Source organism: Crocuta crocuta, unplaced genomic scaffold (genome assembly GCF_008692635.1).
Source record: "Crocuta crocuta isolate KB4526 unplaced genomic scaffold, BGI_CrCroc_1.0 scaffold255, whole genome shotgun sequence".
Lineage (NCBI taxonomy): Eukaryota > Metazoa > Chordata > Mammalia > Carnivora > Hyaenidae > Crocuta > Crocuta crocuta.
This window is the reverse complement of record NW_027530670.1, coordinates 209,771-232,343: the sequence shown is the minus strand read 5'-3', so window position 1 is coordinate 232,343 and position 22,573 is coordinate 209,771. Positions and strand designations below refer to the sequence as shown.

At 36.7% G+C, this 22,573-nt stretch overlaps 1 protein-coding gene and 1 pseudogene across 2 annotated transcripts in view; one reads left to right on the top strand and one right to left on the bottom strand.

Annotated features, from left to right (window-relative positions):
• The window catches only part of SBF2 (SET binding factor 2), a 499,779-nt gene that overhangs the window by 460,507 nt on the left and 16,699 nt on the right, over window positions 1-22,573 (bottom strand). The gene's annotated exons all lie outside the window — the stretch shown is intronic.
• Window positions 19,540-22,200, top strand: LOC144235602 (protein S100-A6 pseudogene; annotated as a pseudogene).

The window sequence follows — 22,573 nt, the reverse complement described above, 5'->3', positions numbered from 1 at the left end:
TACAGGTATTGAATAAAATTTACAAAATGAGAAAAAATGCACATGTCATTCTACCATTCTAACACAACTTATTTTGGTACACTTCCTCATTTCATCTATTTTCATTTGTTTTTTGTTTCAGAATTGTAATTACTTTGCATGCATGATTTGGATATTTGGCTTTTCACCCCGAACTATACCATAATCATCTCTCCATGTTTCTATATGTCCCAACATCACTTTTCATTATAATTGTTCCACTGTTGCTACACATTATGGTGATCCTCACTACTTAGCTACGAAAATAATACTACAACAAACATCATCAGATACTAAGTTTTGCATATTTTGTATCATATTTTTAGGTTAGATTCAAAGTCTTCCTTAGTATCATGAAAAAGGTGGTACTTGAATAAAAAGATGGAAAATTTTTAATAGAGACAAGAAAGAACAAACAAGGCCCTGAATCTGACCTTTGTGGGAAATACAGAACAGTTCAGTTTGGCTGATGTATATCTATAAAAGAAAACAATAACAATAAAAATTGGAAATGTGTTGAAAAGAGATAATGAAAGAATTTTATTAAGTAGACAAGGGCTGGGGGGTGGAAGGGGTGCCTGGATGGCTCAGTCAATAGAGCATGCTACTTTTGATCTTAAGGTTGTGAGTTCAAGCTCCATGTTGAGTATAGAGATTACTTAAAATCTTAAAAAAATAAAAAGTTGACAATGGAGGGCAACTTAAGTGTTTTTCTTTTTAAAATAATGTACAGGTTAGTGCAACTGATATGTATTTCACAAAATTAATAAAAATCTTTTTTTTTAATTTTTTTTTTTTTCTAGGAGAGAGAGAGAGACAGCGCAAGCAGGGGAGGGTCAGAGAGAGAGGGAGTCACAGACTCTGAAACAGGCTCCAGGCTCCGAGCTGGCAGTCAGCACAGAGCCCGACGTGGGGCTCGAACCCACGAACTGCGAGATCATGACCTAACCGAAAGTCGGACGCTTAACCAACTAAGCCACCCAGGCGCCCCAAAATTACTAAAAATCTTGAGTGATTCTGAATGTGTAAGTAGTACTTCCAAATTTTTTATCTGGAGATCTCACTTTTTTGTTTGTTTTGTTTTGTTTTTTGTTTTGTTTTGTTTCAGAGAGAAAGAGAGAGTGCGAGTAGAGGAGAAGGACAGAGAGAATTCCAAGAAGGCTCCAAGCCCAGGATGGAGTCCAAAATGGGGCTCAATCCCATGATGCTGGGATCATGACCTGTGCTGAAACTGAGTCAGATGCTAAACCAACTGAATCACCCAGGTGTCCCTGGAGACTTATCTTAAATCATAAAATTATAAGAGTGCCTGGGGGGCTCAGTCAGTTAAGCATGGGACTTTGGCTCAGGACATGATCTCACAGTTCGTGGGTTCAACCCACGTCAGGCTGTGTGCTAACAGCTCAGAGCCTGGAGCCTGCTTCAGATTTCGTGTCTCCCTCACTTTCTCTGCCCTGCTCATGCTCTCTTTGTCTCAAAACTAAATAAACATTTTTTTAAAAATTTTTAATCATAAAATTATAAACCATTCTCTATATCAAAACTTCTGTTAACCTTCAATCTTTTTCAGAATCCCCTTCTAAAAAGTGAGTTAATTCAAGAGAATGAGAAGACAAGCCACAGACTGGGAAATAAATATCTATAAGCAATATATCTGATAAAGGACTGTTACCCCAAATATGCAAAGAAGTGACTCGATGGCTTAGTCAGCTAAGTGTCCAATTCTTGGTTTCAGCTCAGGTCATGATCTTGCAGTTCATGGAATCAAGCCCCAGCATCAGGCTCTGAGCTGACAGCACAGAGTCTGCTTGGGATTCTCTCTCTCACTCTCTTCCTGCCCCTCCCCTGCTCAGGCTCTCCCCTTCCAAAACAAATAAATAAACTTAAAATTTATATATATGCAAAGAACTCCTAAAACTCAACAATAAGAAAATGGACAACCCAATAATTTTAAAATGGGCAAAAGATTTGAAAGGATACCTCACCAAAGATGATATGCAGAGGCAGCAATAAGCATATTTTAAAAAGTCCAACATCATATTTCATTAGAAAAATGCAAATCAAAACAGTAAGATACTACTACACGTCTATTAGAGTGGCCAAAATCCAAAACACTGACAACAACAAATGCAGATAAGAATATGAAACAACAAGAACTCTCACTCATTGATGGTGGGAATGCAAATGGTACATCCGCTTTGGAAGACACTTCGGTAGTTTCTCATAAAACTAAACATACTCTTCCTATATAACCCAGCAATTGTGCTCCATTGTATTTACTCAAAGGAGCTGAAAACATATATCTACACCAAAACCTGCACATGGATGCTTAGAGTAGCTTGATTCATAATTGCCAAAATTTGGAAGAAACCAAGATGTCCTCATAGGTGATGGATTAATTAAACTGAACATGTGGAACAATGAAATATTTTTCACAGCTAAAAAGAAATGAGCTATCAAGCCATGGAGAGACATATAGGGACCCTAAATACATATTACTAAGTGAAAGACACAAATCTAAAAAATGCTACATATGGCATGATATCAACTACATGACATTCTGGAAAAGGCAACAGTAAAAAATATCATTGTTTGCCAGAGGTTAGGAAAAAGGGAGAAATGAATATGTAGAACACAGAAGATTTTTAGGACAATGAAACTATTCTATATTTTGTATGGACTTTATGTGATTATGATGTGTCAATTTAGGTTCCTCAATGGTAACAAATGTCCTACTCTGGTGCAAGATGTTGATAGTCTGGGAGACTATCCATGTGGGAGTAGAGGGCATATGGGTACTCTGTACTTTCCCTTCAAATTTGCTATGAACCTAAAACTTCTCTAAAAAATAAAGTCTTGGGGCATCTGGGTGGCTCAGTCAGTTAAGCGTCCGACTTCAGCTCAGGGCATGTTCTCACACTTCCTGAGTTCGAGCCCCGCATCAGGCTCTGTGCTAACAGCTCAGAACCTGGAGCCTGCTTCAGATTCTGTGTCTCCTCCTCTCTCTGCCCCTCCCCTGCTCATGCTCTGTGTCTCTCTGTCTCTCAATAATAAATAAACGTTTAAAAAAATTAATAAATAAATAAAAATAAAAATAAAAAAATAAAGTCTCTTTTAAAGTAATTGATATCTCAAAGCACCTATGAGTCCTAGATACAATAAAGCAGCGGTTCACTAATGCTTTATTAAATCTTAGCATGATCACAGATTTAGAAACATCAAAATAAGCATGCCAGAAGCCTGCCCAAGTTAAGCAACAGCTCTTGATTGAGATTTACATTACAAGGGTGTATTCATCTGTTAAAACTCAAATTGTATGCTTATGATCTATGCATTTTATTCTCTATAAATTTCAATTCAATTTTTTCTAACTTTCAAAATAAAAGATAAAATCTAATTTTAAAAATAAAAAGCATCTGGGGTGCCTGGGTGGCTCAGTCGGTTAGGCGTCCGATTTCAGCTCAGGTCCGGATCTCACGGTTCATGGGTTCAAGCCCCATGTCGGGCTCTGTGCTGACAGCTAGCTCAGAGCCTGGAGCCTGTTTCAGATCCTGTATCTCCCTCTCTCTCTGACCCTCCCCTGTTCATGCTCGCTCTCTCTCTCTCTCAGAAATAAATAAAACATAAAAAAATATTTTTAAATAAAGGAGAGGTGCTAGCAAAGAAACAATAATTAGCAATGCAACCACAAAGAGAAAGGAAAAAACAAGTGAGGATAAAATGCAAGCTAAAACGCTGAAAAGCAGGGGGCACCTGGCTGTCTTATCTGTAGAGCATGCAACTCTCAATCTCAGGGGCCTGAGTTAAAGCCTCTTAGGGATGGAGCCTACTAAAAAATAAATAAATAAAAGTTGAAAAGCAGCCAAATAAATTTAGCTGAATTAGCTCACCTCAGAACATTAAATCCTAAGCCACCACGAGATTTGACCAGGAGCTACCTGATTTCTACTTCAGAACCCCCAACAAGCTCTGCAGCTGGCAGTACCAGATACTTCTACAAGTGAAATATGAGTAGAACTGTTGAAAAGCTTAGTTAAGAAGCAAATAGTACCCTAGTCTCTATGCACCTGGGTGACTGTCCTTGCTCCATCCCAGCAGAAGAGTAGAGATTTACCATCAAGAAAAAATGTAAAAGACAGTAACTAGCCTATGGGAATACTTAGCATTTGAGCTGAAAAGAAAGGGAATTGTATAAAAGTTTATACAGTGAATTCTGCAATCTCAAATCTTCCCCCACCTGACTCACCAAATTCTGGCAACCAAATCTATACTTCCCAGGTAGGAAATGGAAAGATCCTACTCTGGGAAGTCTGACAAATAAAAGGTTAAAAAAATAAAATAAAAAACTGGGGGAGGTTATCAAACCCAATCCCAGCACAATCACCCAATAGTGAAGCCAATAATCTAAAACTTTACAACGAGTAAAAGATTAGGNAACACCACACTAAAGACTGGGACACTTAACCAACTAAGCCACCCAGGCATCCCTAGAGTTTCCCATTTCTTACCACAAATCCAGACTACACCTGTACATTTAGAAATGGAGGCCTACATTAAGAGACTGGATTACACACCTTTGACAACAGATGTTTTCTTATCCTATAAATTATACATAGAAGCATAAAGAAGGTAAACTGTGAAGAAAAAAAAAAAAGAATATTTCTTTTTACAAAGCTTCTTTTTGTTCCTGGCTATGTTCACAATTTTATGAGGAAAAAGAAAGTTCTAACAATGAATCTCTAAATCACAGAATCTACCAATACTTAAATATTAATCTATCAATATTAAGAGCACAATGACTACTTTGGGGGTAGTCTGCAATTGTTTTTGCTAAAGGGCACTTTTTCTCATAAGAAGTAAGAATTACTTCTGACCTAAGATATTACTAATGGTGAATCATAGTATAATTATTTTGGCGAACTTTAGGGTAATGCATAGATCAAGATTCTCCAACAAAAAACAAAAAAAATTTGGTCTTTTGTCCCCTTATCAGGTTGATTCTGGATAAAAAGCCTAGGAAAGCACTGCATTAAAAACAAATCTGTTTGTCAAATTCTCAGAGGAAATGGTTATAAATATTTGAAATATAAAGAGCAAAAACAAACACACTGTAGCAAAAGTAGACAAGTTAATGTCACATCTATGAAGATATATTATCCTCCATCATTCCTTTTTCATAAACAAAAGAGTAAATAATGCTAAGTACTATTAGACTTTACTAGTTAAGCTGCATCAATATTTCAATGTTTACTTAGATTGATATTATTTCCTCTCATTTTTCATATTTATTGCTATCTCTAACCATTTCTAAGTGCTGTGAACAATGTTTTTTTGCTAATAAGCTTCTTTTCTGGAGAAAAAACCAGTTTGACTAATTCAAATTGTAGAGAGAAAACTCTGGCACATGAAATCAAGAGGATTATCTAAGATTATACATAGTTAGGGGCGCCTGGGTGACTTAGTCGGTTAAGCATCCAACTTCGGCTCAGGTCATGATCTCACGGTTTGTGAGCATTATGTTTATCCATATGCACTGGATTTTTAAATCAAACATCATTTGGTGAATTCAGTCTTAAAAATCTAACTCACTCTCTCCAGAATGTGATCTCCTATCATACTATCACCCCCTACAGCCTCACGCTCCTACAGAGCTGATTTTAAATGGTAACCCTCCCCCTGTAACCCATCCCAATATTTTCTACTCCTGGGTGTGGTAGATTTAATAACCTCTCTCCCAACAGTATCTTTTCTCTGAATTGAGATTCTCTTTTGAACCCATATTTACTTCATATTTATCCTAAAATGAAGTCTAATACATGAATTATGCTAGATAAAACTATTCAGATATAAGGTAATTTCCTACCATAGAAAAATGATTGCCCTAACTGGTGCACCCAAACATTTTCTAGTAGAAACACAGGTAGTTTTACTTGTCACAACTTATAAGTATTTACCATGTCAGACATCGGACTAAGCACTCAACAGGAAATATCACAGATTAGGCTCTAAAGATTAAGTTCTTATACAAAATCATATATAATGATAGTGCTGAAATTAAAATCCTATCTATGTAAGCCAAAGCCCGTGCTTTTAACAGCCATCCTCTACTGTCAATGACTGCCAAGTAGAATTACCAATAGTATTTTATAACACGAACTAATCCCAAAACACACACACACACACACACAAACAAAAACTCTTACTGTACTCTAATGCAGAGCTTCCCAAAGCACTGCTCAGTGAAAAAACTATCACACATTAACAGTTCTGTGACCACGTAAGTGTAAGAATTGTTGTATTAAAAAGAGATGATCAAATTTCCATATTGCAGGGATTCTCAGAATTTTTAATATGCTAATCCACACTGTGAATTTCCAAGAAGTAAACACATTAAGCAGAATTTTCCATATATATTTAACCAAAGTTACCACTCTTCACAGGTCATTGCCTAGAACTGTTTTTGTTAAATGCATCTTAGAAACTATGTATCTAGAGCTAATCAATTAATCCCATTTACATCAACTAAGTGAATTATTGTGCTTTAAAGGATGTAGCTGGTAGTATTAAGCAAGACGGGCTCTTTCCAATTGCCAAAACTATATGCAAGTTCACTTAAGTTACTTCACAATGCAAATTTAGTACAAGAATATGTGACGTAGTATGGAAGCACATGAAAAGTCTCCACAATTAGACCTCACTGAAAATTGAAACACTAGTTAGCATAAAGTAAGACTGGTATCCAGTAAGAACTCTAAACATTGTCATAACAGCTTCCTCATTCTGCCTCTACTATGAAAGTGGTTATGTTTTACTCTCCACTATGACTACTTTCTCTACTACCTGGTTTCTAATGTCCTAAGCTTCTACTTACTGCTTTCTTTGCTATCTCATAGTCAAATTCCATAAGAAAGAGGATTACATTCAGTTAATTTACCACTCTGTAAGACAGAACTACTGTACAGCTCTTGGATCAAGCTAATTTATAAGCCAATGGCCTGCATATATATCACTGATGCCAATCTGTTGTCCAATTATGGCAAAGTGGAGGGGACTCATGACACAAAGTGTAACACTGATGCAAGCCCTTACAGCTATTTTTTTTTTTTTTGGTTGGTTTTTTTTTTCCCCAAAAAATGAGCTGCGACTGTCGCTCACACTTGGAGCATTATGCTCAGGTTATGATCTCACAGTCTGTTGGTTCGAGTCCCCACGTCAGGCTCTGTGTTGACAGCTCAGACGCTGGAGCCTGCTTCGGATTCTGTGTCTCCCTCTCTCTCTGCCCCTCCCCCACTTACATTCTGTCTCTCAGTTACAAAAATAAACATTTTAAAAAATTAAAAAGAAAATTTTTATCTAGTAAAAAATTTCACATGACCATCTTTTTCTTTGATAAACCACCTACACTAGGTCAATCGGTAAATCTCATCATACTTGCTGACTCATATTCCACTTCTAGGTGAAAATGTCATGGCCATGTTGAGAGCCAATGACCAGGTTTTAGATCATGTGACTTTACCTCTGTTCAGAAATAATTAGATAGGCTAGATACCCAAAGGACAACCCATTCACTTATGTGGTCTGCCTCAAAAAGGTGAGAAAGGCCAATATGATTTATCCCAAGAAATGGGATAAACAAAGCAGACAGGCCAGCAGAGCCATAGAGGGGCAGTAGGACAGCTAGTGGAAGTCGCAAAGGAACAGGAAACCCTAGGGAGCAAAGGAATTGGCCAACAGGAAAAACAGGGGGAGCTGAACAGAAAAGGCATGTAAAGATGAGCAACAGACAGGCTATGTGCCTGCATTTGGGAGTTACTGCTAGCTCCTATGAACTGAGCCCTTGGATTTCTAGATCTTTTCTGTATCCTTTATAAAAACTTTCCTTTTGACTAACTAGCTTAAGTAACTCTTTTCCTTGCAACCAATCTTATTTAAATTCAAATGAGGAAAATGTAATTCATTTCACTGAAATGAAACTGTACAGTTCAGGTGTTAAAAGAGTATGGACGGGGCACCTGGGTGGCTTAGTCGGTTAAGCGTCCGACTTTCGCTTAGGTCATGATCTCGCGGTTTGTGGGTTTGAGCCCCGCGTCGGGCTCTGTGCTGACCGCCGGCTCAGAGCCTGGAGCCTGTTTCAGAGTCTGTGTCTCCCTCTCTCTCTGACCCTCCCCTGCTCACGCTGTCTCTCTCTCTCTCCTAGAAATAAATATATATATATATTTTTAAAAATTTTAAAAATTTTTAAAAAAAGAGTATGGACTATAGAGAGAATGCTTGGGATTGAATCCCAGGTCCTTTACTCTAAGATGCATAACTCTAGACCGGTTACCTAGAGCCTCCAATTCCCATCTGTAAAATGAAAATATAGAGTATCTCCATCTCAGTAAGGCTATGAGGATTAAATGAGATGTTTGTAATGTGCTTTGTGTATATAGCAAGCACTGAATAAATGTTAGCTAATACTATTAATCTGCATGCACTTTTCTCTCACTCAACATAAAAATCTTATCCTTAGACCATAAATAAGAAAGAAGAAATAAATCTTATTTCTGAATGTAAAAAATCTCACAGTGTTTTTTAAAAATTTACTAGACCACTGTAACCACAATGCCTTAACTCTAGGAAATTTCTCACCCTTTGTACAATTTGCATATAATATCAAACACTCTGAAATATCTTTTATTTTAATGAAATGATATACCTTATCTAAATCATCATTTTAAAAAATTCCAAAACATAACAACTTTTAAAGCTGACAACAAAAGACACCCATTTTATAAAACAATAAATTATTTCTTTTATTCTAAGGTTATCATATCTGGAATCAATTTGCAGCCCTACTAAAATAATAAGAAATACAAAGAGAACAAATCTATAGTAGCTCCTATTCAGGCCTTTTAATAACAAAAGGCATCAAATCCAAAGACTAGTGGTCTCATTACCATTTACGTGATTTTAATCCTACTAATGCCTGGATCATATTAGATAAACTTCATATGTTAAAATAGTTATTTGCTTCCTGGGAACAATTCACAGTTATTTTAATAATTATTTATCATCCTCCTGACATGGATAGTTGGGTTCTCCTGTTTGATAGCAAAGATATTCATTAAATCAACCTTAAAAATGATATCAAAATTTTTTTTCATTTTTTTAATTTTTATTTTTTGAGCGAGAGAGTGAAAGATCAAGCAGGGGAGGGGCAGAGAGAGGGGGAGAGAGAATCCCAAGCAGGCTCTGCATAGTCAGTGCAGAGCCCTACACAGGGCTCAATCTCATGAAACATGAGATCATGACCTGAGCCAAAATCAAGAGTCGGACACTTAACCAACTGAGCCACCCAGGTGCCCTTTTCTTATAAAATGAAACATATACCACCTATGACCCAGAAATTCAACTGCTAAAAATTTAAACAACAGAAATGAAAATATATTTTCACAAAAAGACTTATAAGAATATTCACAGCAGTTTTATTCATTATAGCCAAAAACTGGAAATATTCCAGGTATCCATCAATAGAAGGGATAACCTGCAAAAAAAAAAAAGGAAGAGGACACTTGCTTCTCTCTCTGCCCCTCCCCTGCTTGCATGCTCACAAGCATGTGCTCTCAGTCAAAAATAAATTAACTTAAAAAAAAAAAGTTTTTTCCTTTTTCTTTTCTTTTTTTTTTTTTTACAAATACTTTATTGTCAAATTAGTTTCCACATAACACTCAGTGCTCATCCCCACAAGTGCCCTCCTCCATGCCCATCCCCCCCTCCCCCCCACATCCATCAGTCCTCAGTTTTTGTCAGCATTCAAGAGTCTCTCATGGTTTGCCTCTCTCCCTTTCCCCCACCATTTCCGCCCTTCTTCTCCCCCTTGGTCCTCCGTCAAGTTCCTCCTAATCCTCCTATACGTGCAAACATATGATATTTGTCCTTCTCTGCCTGACTTATTTCGCTCAGCATAACACCCTCAAGGTCCATCCATGTTGCTACACATGGCCAGATTTCATTGTTTCTCATTGCCATGTAGTATTCCATGGTATAGATAAACCACATCTTCTTGATCCATTCATCTGTTGATGGACACTTAGGCTCTTTCCATGTTTTAGCTATTGTGGAGAGTGCTGCTATGAACATTGGGGTACATGTGCTGAAAAAGGAAAAAACTTTTGATAGACATAACAAGGTGGATGCATCTCAAAAACATGCTGAATGAAAACCTTACATAAAGAAGTATACATGCTGTATGATTCCATTTACATGAAGTTCTAGAATGGGCAAAATTAATCTATGCTGAAAAAATCAGAATAGTGAGAGTGACTGCCTCTAGGAGGGTAGGGGCAAGAATGGACTGTGAACAGGCATAAAGGAACATTTTGAGGTAATGTACTCTACTGTATCTTTTTTTTTAGTGTTTGTTTATTTTTGAGAGAGAGAGAAAGAGAGTGTGAGTTGGGGGAAGGCAAAGAGAGAAGGAGACACAGAATCTTAAGAAGGCTCCAAGCTGTCAGCGCAGAGACCAACACGGAGCTCAAACCCTTGAACCTTGAGATCATAACCTGAGCTGAAGTCAAATATTTAACTGGCAGAGCCTCCCAGGTGCCCCTACTATATCTTGATAAGAGGTTGGCTTATGCAGTGCATAAAATTTCCAAAAATATAAACTTAAGATATGTAAATCTTACATCAAAAGAAAAAAAATAAAAAGAATATTTCATTTTAGAATGTTGATAATATGTATGCTAAATTTAATAATTAAGCATAATGATATCAACTAGTTACTTTGAAATACATCCAAAAGCAGATGAATAAATGGATGATCAAGGAATTAGTTGGATTAATATGTAATAAAATATAGTAAAATGTTAATTATACAAAATAGATAAAGGCATGCAGTGTTCACTGTAAACTTTCAACTTCACTACAGCTTTGAAATTTTTCATAATCATATGTAGAGGAAAAAAATCTATCCAATCCCTCAGGTTTCAATTTTTTACTTAAGCTTTTATATTTGGGGCTCCTGGCTGGCTCAGTCAGAAGAGCATGAGACTCTTGACCTCGGGGTCATGAGTTCACCTCACGGTGGGTGCAGAGATTCCTTAAATTTTTTTAAGTTTATTTATTAAGGAATCTCTGCACCCAACGTGGGGCTCAAACTCACCACCCCAAGATCAAGAGTCGCATGCTGCAACACCTGAGCCAGCCAGGCGCCCCGCTCTCAAGGTTTAATTTAAAATCAATATTTCCATTAGCCCTCTCCTGTCACCCTCAGCCTTCTGAACCCTCACTTTTCCTGCCTATAGCACTCACCTGGCAATTTTATGTTAGTTATCTATTCACACATTGTCTTGCATTTATAAAACACAGTGTATGCCTCTTGGGAGCTGACTCGATAGTCAGAACAAGAAAGACAATAGTGATCTGTTGATCCTGCTTTCTATGTAAGTATAAATTCTTTTTATGAGACATAATTTCCAAAAGACAACTAACCTGTCACTCAACAAAAATATAAATACATACATGTATCTGCATATACAACATACACAGATACTGAAAACTAAAGTAAAAACCATGATAACTTTTAACCCAGTAGCCCTTGGTTTTGTTGTTCTGTTCTAGGTTCTCGGCTAGTGAATTCACCAATGCAAAATTAACTGTTGATGCTTTCTCAAAATATTCTGTGAAGACCTCCAACACCAGAGGTCTCAGGTCTTTATCCTAAAAGTTTTCTTGGGGAGTTATGTGGAATCTAATTTTATGACCCTATGAGTCAGAAAAAACACATAAAAAGGGANAATAAAAAATAAAATGAGTCTCTTGTAAGCAGCATATAGATGGGTCTTTTAAAAAAAAAAAAGGGATGACTTTCTTTAAAATTGATCAACATCTCATTGTTCAATACATTTAATTAATCCTAAAAGGTTACTACTTTCCTGCTGCAAAAATTATACACATTTAGGATCTTGAAATCTCCTATCATTTTATAGGTACCTTCTATCTGCATCTGTTAAAGGCCAATAATAAAACATATTAACACTCTTCTGTAATCTTCCTTTATTTATTTATTTTTTATACAGCTTATTTATTTTTGAGACAGAGAGAGACAGAGCATGAGCCAGGAGAAGGGCAGAGAGAGAGAGGGAGACACAGAATCCAAAGCAAGCTCCAGGCTCTGAGCTAGCTGTCAGCACAGAACCCAATGTGGGGCTCAAACCCACGAACCATGTCACCATGACCTGAGCCGAAGTCGGACACTTAACCGACTGAGCCACCCAGGCACCCCTGTAATCTTCCTTTAAACGAAAAATACCACCATAAGAAATCAACATTTAGGTTATGGACAAAAGGAAATAAGCATATATATCATTCATATTTTATAGTAATTTCAAAATTTTTATCCCCAAAAGAAAAGATATGAAGCTAGTACTCAAACAAGTTGGTTATTTTTATAAATTTTATTCTTTTTTTTTTTTTTTTTTAGTTTAGAGATAGAGCATGTGAGTGGGGGAGAGGGGCAGAGGAAGAGAGAGAATCTCAAGCAAATTTCATGCTCAGCACAGAGCCTGACACAGGGCTTGATACCACAACCTCAGGATCATGACCTGAGCCAAAAATCAAGAACTCAACCACCTAAGCCACCCAGGTGCCCCTGGTAGATTTATAATTAATTTTTTGAGGAACTTCCATACTGTTTCCCACCAACAGTGTACAAAGGTTCCCTTTTTCCATATCCTCTCCAACACTTATCTCTTATCTTTTTGACAACAGCCATTCTAACAGGTATGAACTGATACCTCACTATGGCTTTGATTTGCATTTCCCTAGTAATTAGTGACATTAAACATGTTTTCCTACACCTACTGGCTATCTATATGTCTTCTTTGGAAACACATCAATTCAGATTCTCTGCCTTTTTTTTTTTAATAGGCTTCATGCCTAGCACAGAGCCCAATGCAAGGCCTAAACCCATGACTCCAAGACCAAGACCTGAGCCAAGATCAAAAGTCGGCCACTCAACTGACTGAGCCATCCAGGCGTCCTTCCACTGCCCATTTTTAATCAGATTTTTTTTTTACTGTTGAGTTCTATGAGGTGTTGTTGGTTTTTTTTTTAAGTAATCTTTAACACCCAATGTGGGTCTCAAATTCATGACCCCAAGATCAAGAAACATGCTCCACTGACTGAGACACCCAGACTCCCCAAGTTCTATGAGTTCTTTACATATTTTGGATACTACACTCTTTTCAGACATATGATTTGCAAATAACTTCTCCCATTCATTAGGATGCCTTCTTATTTTGATGGTTTCCTTTACTATGCAGAAGCTTTTTGGTTTGATGTAGTACCATTCGTTTATTTTTGTTTTTGTTGCCCTTGCCTTTGGCATCAGATCCACAAACACATCACCAAAACATAGGTCGAGATTGCCACCTATGTTTTCTTCAAGGAATTTTATGATTTCAGGTCTTGAAACATTCAACGTTTTAATCCACTCTGAGTTAATTTTTATGTATAGTGTGAGATAATGGTCCAGTTTCATTCTTTTGCATTCAGCTAACTAGTTTCCCAACACAATTTATTGAACTCCATTGTCTTTCCTCCACTGTATGTTTTTGGCTCCCTTGTCATAAATTTTTCTTCAGTTTGTTTATTTTGAGAATGCATGTGTGAGAGCAGGGGAAGGGTAGAGAGAGAGAGGGAGAGAGAATCCAAGCAAGCCCCACACTATCAGTACAGAGCCAAAAGTAGAACTTCACGTGGGGCTCAAACTCACAAACCATGAGATTATGACCTGAGCCAAGATCAGGAGTCAGATGCTCAACTGACTGAGTTACCTAAGCATCTTTCCCTTGTCATAGTTAATTGTCCATATATATGCAGGCTTATTTCTGGTTTCTCAATTCTGTTCCACTGATTTGTGTCTATTTAAAACAATTTTTTTTATTTTTATTTCGGGGGGGTGGCAGAGAGAGAGGGAGACAAAGAATCTGAAGCAGGCTCCAGGTTCTGAGGTGTCAGCACACAGCCCAGTGCAGGGTTTGAACTCACAAAGCATGAGATCATGACCTGAGCCAAAGCTGGACATTTAACCGACTGAGTCACCCAGGCATCCCTGTGACTATTTTTAACGCCAATATCATACTGTTTGATTACTATAGCTCTGTAATCTGAAATCAAGAGTCTGAAATTTAAAATCTGAAATTTCAGTCTGAAAGCAAGAAGTGTGATACCTCCAGTTTCGTTCTTCTTTCTCAAGACAGCTTTGGCTATTTGGGATCTTTTATGGAAATATTTGTTCTAGTTCTGTGAAAAATGCCAAGGAAATTTAGAGACTGCATTGAATCTATAGATTGCTTCGGATAGCATGGACAATTTTAACAATATTAACTCTTCCAAACCATGAGCACAAAATATCTTTCCATTTATTTGTGACTTTTTCATTTTCTTACATCAGTGTAATATAGTTTTCAGTATACAGATGTTGTACCTCCATGGTTAAATTTACTCCTAGGTATTTTATCCTTTTTGATGCAATTGTAAACGTGACTGCTTTCTTATTTTTTTCTTTCTGATAGTTTGTTATTAGTATAGAGAAAAGCAACAGACTTCTGTATATTGATTTTGTATCCTGCAACTTTACTGAATTAGTTTATTAGTTTTAACACTTTTTTTGGTGGAGACTTTAGGATTTTTTGTGAACAGTATCATGTCATCTGCAAATACTGACAGTTTTACTTCATACTTTCCAATGTCAATGCCTTTTATTTCTTTTTCTTGCCTTACTGCTATGGCTAGGACTTCCAATACTGTCCTGAATAAAAATGGCATCCTGTCTTATTCCTGATCTTTGAGAAAAACCTTTCAAGGTTTGTTTGTTTTTTGAAAGATTTTATTTTTAAGTAATCTCTGCACTTACTGTGGGGATCAAACTTACAACCCCAAGATCAAGAGTTACATGTTCTACTGACTGAGCCAGCCAGACACCCATCTGGGTTCTTTTTAAAATATAAGCTCTAAAAAAAACTAAATAAATAAAATATAAGCTCTAATCCCAAAATGGGGCTTGAACTTACAACCCCAAGAGTCACATGCTTTACCAACTGCCTGAATCAGTCAGGCACCCCAAGCTTTCAGTTTTTCGCCATTGAGTATGATGTTAGCTCTGGGTTTGCCATACATGGGCTTTAGTATGTTGAGGTACATTTTCTCTATACCCACTTTGTTGAGAGTTTTTATCGTAAATGGATGTTGAGTTTTGTCAAATCTGTTTTTCTGCACCTATTGAGATATTTTCTCTTTCATTTTGTTAAACTACATTTATAACATAAAAAAAGAGGAATATGCCATATCAAATGGAAAACTTATCCTGGCTTAAATTAAAGTACCTGGAACACATTCAATGTATTCAAAATTTCTTATAGGAAATGTGAGGGAATACTTGAACACTCTGTTATCCCTAAAAAGCAAAAAAGTATTTAACATTAAAAAATAATATAACTCTGGGGCACCTGGGTGGCTCAGCTGGTTAAGTGTCAGACTTCAGCTCAGATCATGATCTTGCAGTTTGTGAGTTTGAGCCCATGTCAGGCTATGTGCTGACAACTCAGAGCCAGGAGCTTGCTTCGGGTTCTGTCTCCCTCTCTGTCTGTCCCTCCCCCACTCATGCTCTATCTCCCGCTCTCTCTCTAAAATGAATAAACATTTAAAAAATAAATAAAAATAATATAAATCAAGCACTACATGAGAAAAGTTGTCCATGTAAGTCTTAAAATAACAATGATCTGATAACTACCACAAAATTCATGATTTATTAAATTAACATAAAAACAATAACTACAAGATAATTCAAGGTGCTTATATAACTGTGCCTCCATCTTAGGTAAAGCCTCCTACGGGACATTTGGAAATAGCAGACAGCTTGGAGATCTTAACAGTCAATATAGTCAGATTCCAAGACAGTTCTATTGCCACAGTCCTCTCTTCATGGCTCCAGAGTAGTTCTTATAATGAGGAAGGGATGGCCAGCAGCCATAATTTACCCCCCTCCCATCAATAATTTGTACAGTGACTCAGTCTCCCTCATCTCTAACCCTAACAATCAAAGTACTTCAGGAAAATTAAACTTAGCTTCTTATCAGATAAAAAGCTGAGCATAAATGATTTAGTGGTTATAATAAAGACTGATCTATACTAAAAATTCTCTTTTTAGATAAAGTACCTATTTAAAGAGAGGGAGGGGGCAGGAAAAGGATGGCCTTTAGGTTGCCAACTCACATTAGTAAATCATTCATTTCACACATATTTACTACAGATCTTTTATGTGTCAAGTATTTTACCAAGGACTAGGAATTAAAAAAAAAAAAAGTAGGATACAATTCCTATCTTAAAAGAGCTCATAGTGAAGTAGAGAAGTCAGCAAAATAATCAGCATAAAAAGTAAAAAGTAAAGTTGGAAGCAGCCCATACAAACCCAAAACTGTCTAGACCCAGACCTTTCTATGAAAGAAAAATAAGTTTCTATATTGTTGAAGACGTGTTAGATCTCTACTACAAGCAGCCAAACCTATATCCAAACAGAGTGCTCTTTATACTAATGGAAAAAGACCATTTTCCCCTCCAGAAAAAGAAAGGCATTGGCTGTAGGAACAGACAGAAAGAGAAATATGAGAACATTTTAATAAGAAAAATTAAACACTTTCAAGTGAAAATTAGGGAGAAAAGGAAAAGTTCAGCAAGTTTCTGACTTGGGTAAATGACCAAGGTGAAAAAGTTTGAAAGAGCCAGGTATGTTCACTTGACAATGCTGAATTTCCAAGTCCTAGAAGACATTTAGGTGGATTTTTTTTTTCTATAGGCAATTCCACCTCCTAACTCCCATCTATATATCCTTGCTAGTATCCTCTTGATGCCCTGTGGCAGTCCAAAACTACCCAATGATTACAAATTTAGGTTTCATACTGATAAGGATGTGAGTCTTTTAAAGGAAGAATTTTCCACTTCTTTGCTAATGAGACTGATCAAGCTTAATAAAATTATAAATTCCTTAAGAACAAAGTCAATATTCCCCTCCCCAAATACCAAGCAATCACTCAATTATTGACACTTGACTGAAGGGCTTAAAGGAGGGGCGCCTGGGTGGCTCAGTTGGTTAAGCGGCAGACTTCGGCTCAGATCATGATCTCATGGTTTGTGAGTTCAAGCCCCACGTCAGGCTCTGTGCTGACAGTTCAGACCCTGGAGCCCGCTTAGGATTCTGTGTCTCCCTCTCTCTCTACTCCTCCCCAACCCCGTCTGAAAGAAAAAAAGAAAGAAGGAAAGAAATCCACTTCACTTATGAAAGGCTGCTAACCTTTTTCTAAAGAAGAGTCTAGCTTTTTCCTAAATGCTCTACTCCTATTAACAGAACCTGTAAAAGGGAACCTTCAGTATCTTGCCTTGTTTTTCATTGCAGCATGATGCCTGGCACATAATAGCCAATACACTCTTCAAATAAACAAATAACTAAACAGTGCATTTACCTGGGGATCCCCCAATTTCAAAAGAGGATTTGTGCACCATGTAAGAACAAGAGCCTTGGACTCAAACAAACGAACACACCAGGATTCAGATACTGATGCCACAAGTTCCAGCTATGTAACCCTGAGCAAATCACTTAATGTCTCCAAATCTCAGTAACTTCACCTACCTTATATATTTAAGAGAAATCAATGAAACTAGATAAAGTTTGGCATATGGCATTTGATAAGTGGCAGTCATATTAATAGAAACTATGCATCCCATCTTTCAAACAATTAAAAAAGGCCAGANAACTAATTTGACAATAAAGTATTTGTAAAAAAAAAAAAAAAAAGGCCAGAGAATGTTATCCTATAATCTCCTGAAACATACTATGGTGACTTTATCAAATGCTATAGTGTTTTCAGATATCCTTCATTCCTCTACAATCACATTCTTCAAACACACAATCTGAACAATAGCAGTAAAAGAAAATTTGGGGGAGGGAGAAGGCTAATGCAATTAACTTGTATTTTCAAAAACCTTCAGTTTTTCACCATCCTAAATCAATCTTTATTGTTGTTCCTTCTCATTTCTTTCCTCCTTTAAAAAAAAAATGAGTTTTATTAATCTAATCCTGTGTGGATCTTGGTTTACTCAAGCTAAAATTATTTGGTAAAACATCTGTCTCAAAAGAAAAACAAGTAACATTCTTTTCAAATTCCATACAACCGCGTGGGATAATTATAAAAAGCATTTGTAAAATTCACTCCAGTCCCAACTGCCACTTTCCATTGCAAATTAATTTTCATACTATTATTTTCCAAGCTTGTTCTGACACTTGACTTTTCTCTAAATGTAGCTAGACTTAGCTTAAGCTAGAAAAAAACAAAGCACGTATTTTTACCTACAAGCAGATGTCATTAACTATAAACAGATTTTTTTCACTTAAAAACTTGTCCCAAAACTAGTTCTTTTCTTTAAACAAAAATCTTGGAGGCCCCTGGATGACTCAGTCTGTTAACATTCCACTCCTGATTTCGACTCAGGTCATGATCTCACAGTGAGATTAAGCCCCTCATTGGGCTCTGAGCTGGAGGTAGAGCCTGCTGAAGATTCTCTCTCTCTCTCTCAACCTCTGCTCCTCCCCGATGCATGAATGTGCACTTGCTCTCTCTTTCTCTCTCTCTCTCTCTCTCTCAAAAAACACAAAAAAATCTTCAATTTCAAGTTTTTAAGTTTTTATATTTCACATAAAATATGACAGAATATTTGCTTAGAGGAGAAAATAACTTCAGATGTCAAGTTCCCAAACAAGCAAATTGTTTCTTCAAATCATGATACTGACCTTGTAAACTAGTAAAATAAACAAAAGAGCTACAAACAACAGATCAAGGGAAAAGAAGTTATCTACAGAAGGGTCTCATCGATGGAAAATGGGCCTTTCCAAGGAAGATAACAATTCTTTCTCCTAACTCAGTCTATTAGGGAAATCGCTATAAAGAAAGTTCTATAAATCTGCCAGTTAATAAATACTAAGTAATTATTCGCCTTCCATTAGTTAGTAGTCTGGTAAAATAATAGAAGTATTTCTGCTGAAAGGACTATTTTACAGTTTCAAAGATTTTCTTTTCATTGAATATTGCCCTCAAGGGACTCTCAGTCTAGATAAATCAGACAAATACAAAAGACAAGACCTTGTCATTTTCAGAACTCAGATCACTGGTTTTAAATATGTTTAGGACATGATAAAGGCCAAAGACAAGTAGCAACGTGTAATATTTCAGTGACATAATTTGAATTAGGTATAAGGTCTGATATCCCTGCTCCAGTTCCTTAGGATTCTCACCTTCATAAAGCTATGCAGTTTCCTCTGGTGATGCTTAAGCAATAAATATTAACTGATTTTTTTTAATTAGAATTTTCTTCTAATTAAAATCCCCCTGAAGGAAATGAGAGCAAAAATTAATACAATCTTTCTGGAAGAGAACTGAGCAATACATCTCAAAACTATTTTTTTTAATGTTCTGGCTTTCAAGAATGGCTGTAAGTCAAAGGTTTAAATGATGTTTTCAAAGCTCGCACTCTCTCTCTCATGTTTTGGCTATCCTTGACTCTGTTCAGTATTCAGCCAGACTCTCTATACACAGCAGGGAAAATACACATTGGCACCCCCAATTTAGTCATGGTCTCCAATCTTAGTTATTCTTGTAGAAAGAAAGAGACTTTCTTGTTTCTTCCAGAAGAAAAGACGCAGAAATGGCTCTATTTAGTCCAGTTTGAGATAGGGGATGGGAGTAACTAGGACTAGCATTTTCCCTGGGACTACAGGAATTAGAAGACAGCTTCCCATAGCAAAGGATGCTAAGGAGAAAATTAACATATAAATATAAATATACACATAAACATAAATATATCTATCCTTTGATCCAGCAATTCCACTTTTAGAAATTAAAACTTAACACTGTGTGCCAGACAGTTTAAATAATTTACAAAAATTAACTCATTTAATCTTTTTTTAAAATTTTTTTTAATGTTTTATTTATTTCTGAGAGAGAGACAGCGTGAGCAGGGGAGGGTCAGAGAGAGAGGGAGGCACAGAATCTGAAATAGACTCCAGGCTCTGAGCTAGCTGTCAGCACAGAGCCCGACGCGTGGCTCGAACCCACGAACCGTGAGATCATGACCTGAGCCGAAGTCTGACGCTTAACCGACTGAGCCACCCAAGCGTCCCTTAATTTTTATTTTTGAGACAGCATGAACAGAAGGGCAGAGGGAGAGAGGAAGACAAGAGAATCTGAAGCAGGCTCCAAGCTCTAAGCCGTCAGCACAGAGAATGACATAGGGCTCAAAACTCACGAACCATGAGATCATTACCTGAGCCGAAGTCGGAGGCTTAGCTGACTAAGCCACCCAGGCACCCCACTCATTTAATCTTCAAAACAACTCTATGAAGTACATACTATTTATTATTATACCATTTTATAGATACAGAAACTCAGACACAGAAAAATTACATAATTTGTCTAAGGCCAGAACTACTAAGAGGAATCAACCAGGAATCAAACTCAGATCATCTGGCTCAACCCCTTGCTTGTAAGTACTAAACTTTACTGGCCTCTCTCTTTTTTATCCTAAGAAATTAAAGATGAATGCAAAGATTTAGCTAGGATGATTCATCACGGCATTTATTTTTAACAGCAAAAATTCAGAAATAACCAAAATGTCTACTCATAAGAGATTAGTTGGTAAAGTGATTACATGGACATTAAATTATATGTTAAAATAATAAACACAATTTTTAGCTAATAAAAAATAGTGTTATCATATAATATATATTTAGAATATGGAAAGCTGCCAGTAACATGCAGTTAAGTTTTAAAAATACAGATTGAATAGAGGCTATGAACTTGTTTTGTAACAAGTAAATATTGATAATATAGGGAGCATAGTCAATAATACCGTAATGTTTATTTATTTATTTTGAGAGAGAAAGAGTGGGGGGGGAGGAATCTATATCTAGACTTACAGTGAGGATCATTTCATAATTTGTAAAAATATCAAATCACTATGATATATCTTAAACTAATAAGATATTATATGTCAATTATACTTCAATTAAAGGAAAAAAAGATGGACTACCTGGATAGCTCAGTGGTTAAGCATTTGACTCTTGATTTCAGCTCAGGTCATGATCTCACAGTTCATGAAATTGAGCCCCACATCAGGCTCTATGCTAACAGCATGGAGCCTGCTTGAAATTCTCTCTCTCCTTCTCTCTCTGCCTGTCCCCCCACACTCTCTCTCTGTCTCTCTCTCTCAAAATAAATAAATAACATCAAAAAAAATCACACTGGAAACAAAAATGATACCTACAAATGCATACCAAAACCTCTGAAAAAACATCTGTTAAAATGTCAGCAGTACATCACTTCACACGCAGCAGGATGGCTAAAATCAGACAAATAACAAAGGAGTAGCAATTGCAAAGTCAAGGAAACAATCATGATTCTTTAAGAGAATGAAAAGTAATTCACTATAGCTGAGGGTTACTTATTTGCCAATTATTAGCTACCCACATAATTTCCTTAAGTCTTTCAATAATATCTTCCATAGCTTCAAATCTCATTACCCACAAACATAAATTACCCTTGGCAAAATGGTGATTTCACCATACCATTTCTCCAAAATTGTCCATTAAAAATGAATAATCTCTAGTAAGCCATAATATGTGCATAAGAGAAAACACCAGCTATGATGTTTTAGTTTGATATTTTAATCAGATGCTTTGGTAACTAGTTATTGTTTAATCACAAGTAGAAAAAATAGACTCATTATACAATAGTAAAAAGAAGTGATAAGAGGTCCCTTAGCACTCCCTCAATGCTCTCCTAACCACCTGCTCTGAGCCCAGCACCCAGCCAGAGCATGCCACCTGGATCAGGCCTTTGGCCTCCTTGTGGCCACCTTCCATAAGTACTCAGGCAGGGAAGGTGATAAGGACACCCTGACCAAGAAGGAGCCGAAGGAGTCAATCTAGAAAGAAAAGAGCCCACCTCTGGCCCAAAACTGTAAGATGCCAACACTGCAAAGGTGATGGAGGACCTGGACCAGAATAAGGACCAGGTGGTGAATTCACAGGAATATATCACCTTCTTGGGGACCTTGGCATTAATCTACAATGATGCCTTGCAGGGCTGAATAAAAATCAGGAAGGTAGAGACACTCTATAGGGCCCAGGTCAAATCCAGTGATGGGTAAATATACAATTTGGGGGGGGAGGGTGTCAAAAAGAGAGTGATAGGACAGCTTTCAGAAAACATCATTTCAATTTAACTGTACAAATTAAATCAGCCCAGGATTTAGATGTTTGGAGACTTAAACTATTGTTTTTTAAAAAATGCTTCAACTAACATTCATGCATACTGAGTAATGAAAATGGTATCATTATTTGTTCAGATTAAAATCAAACAGGAAAGATTACAAAGCATTAACTAAAAACAAATATGAACACATAGTTCTACAGAACTTATTTTTCTTTAAAAAGTAACAGAAAATGTGATGCTTGTTTAGC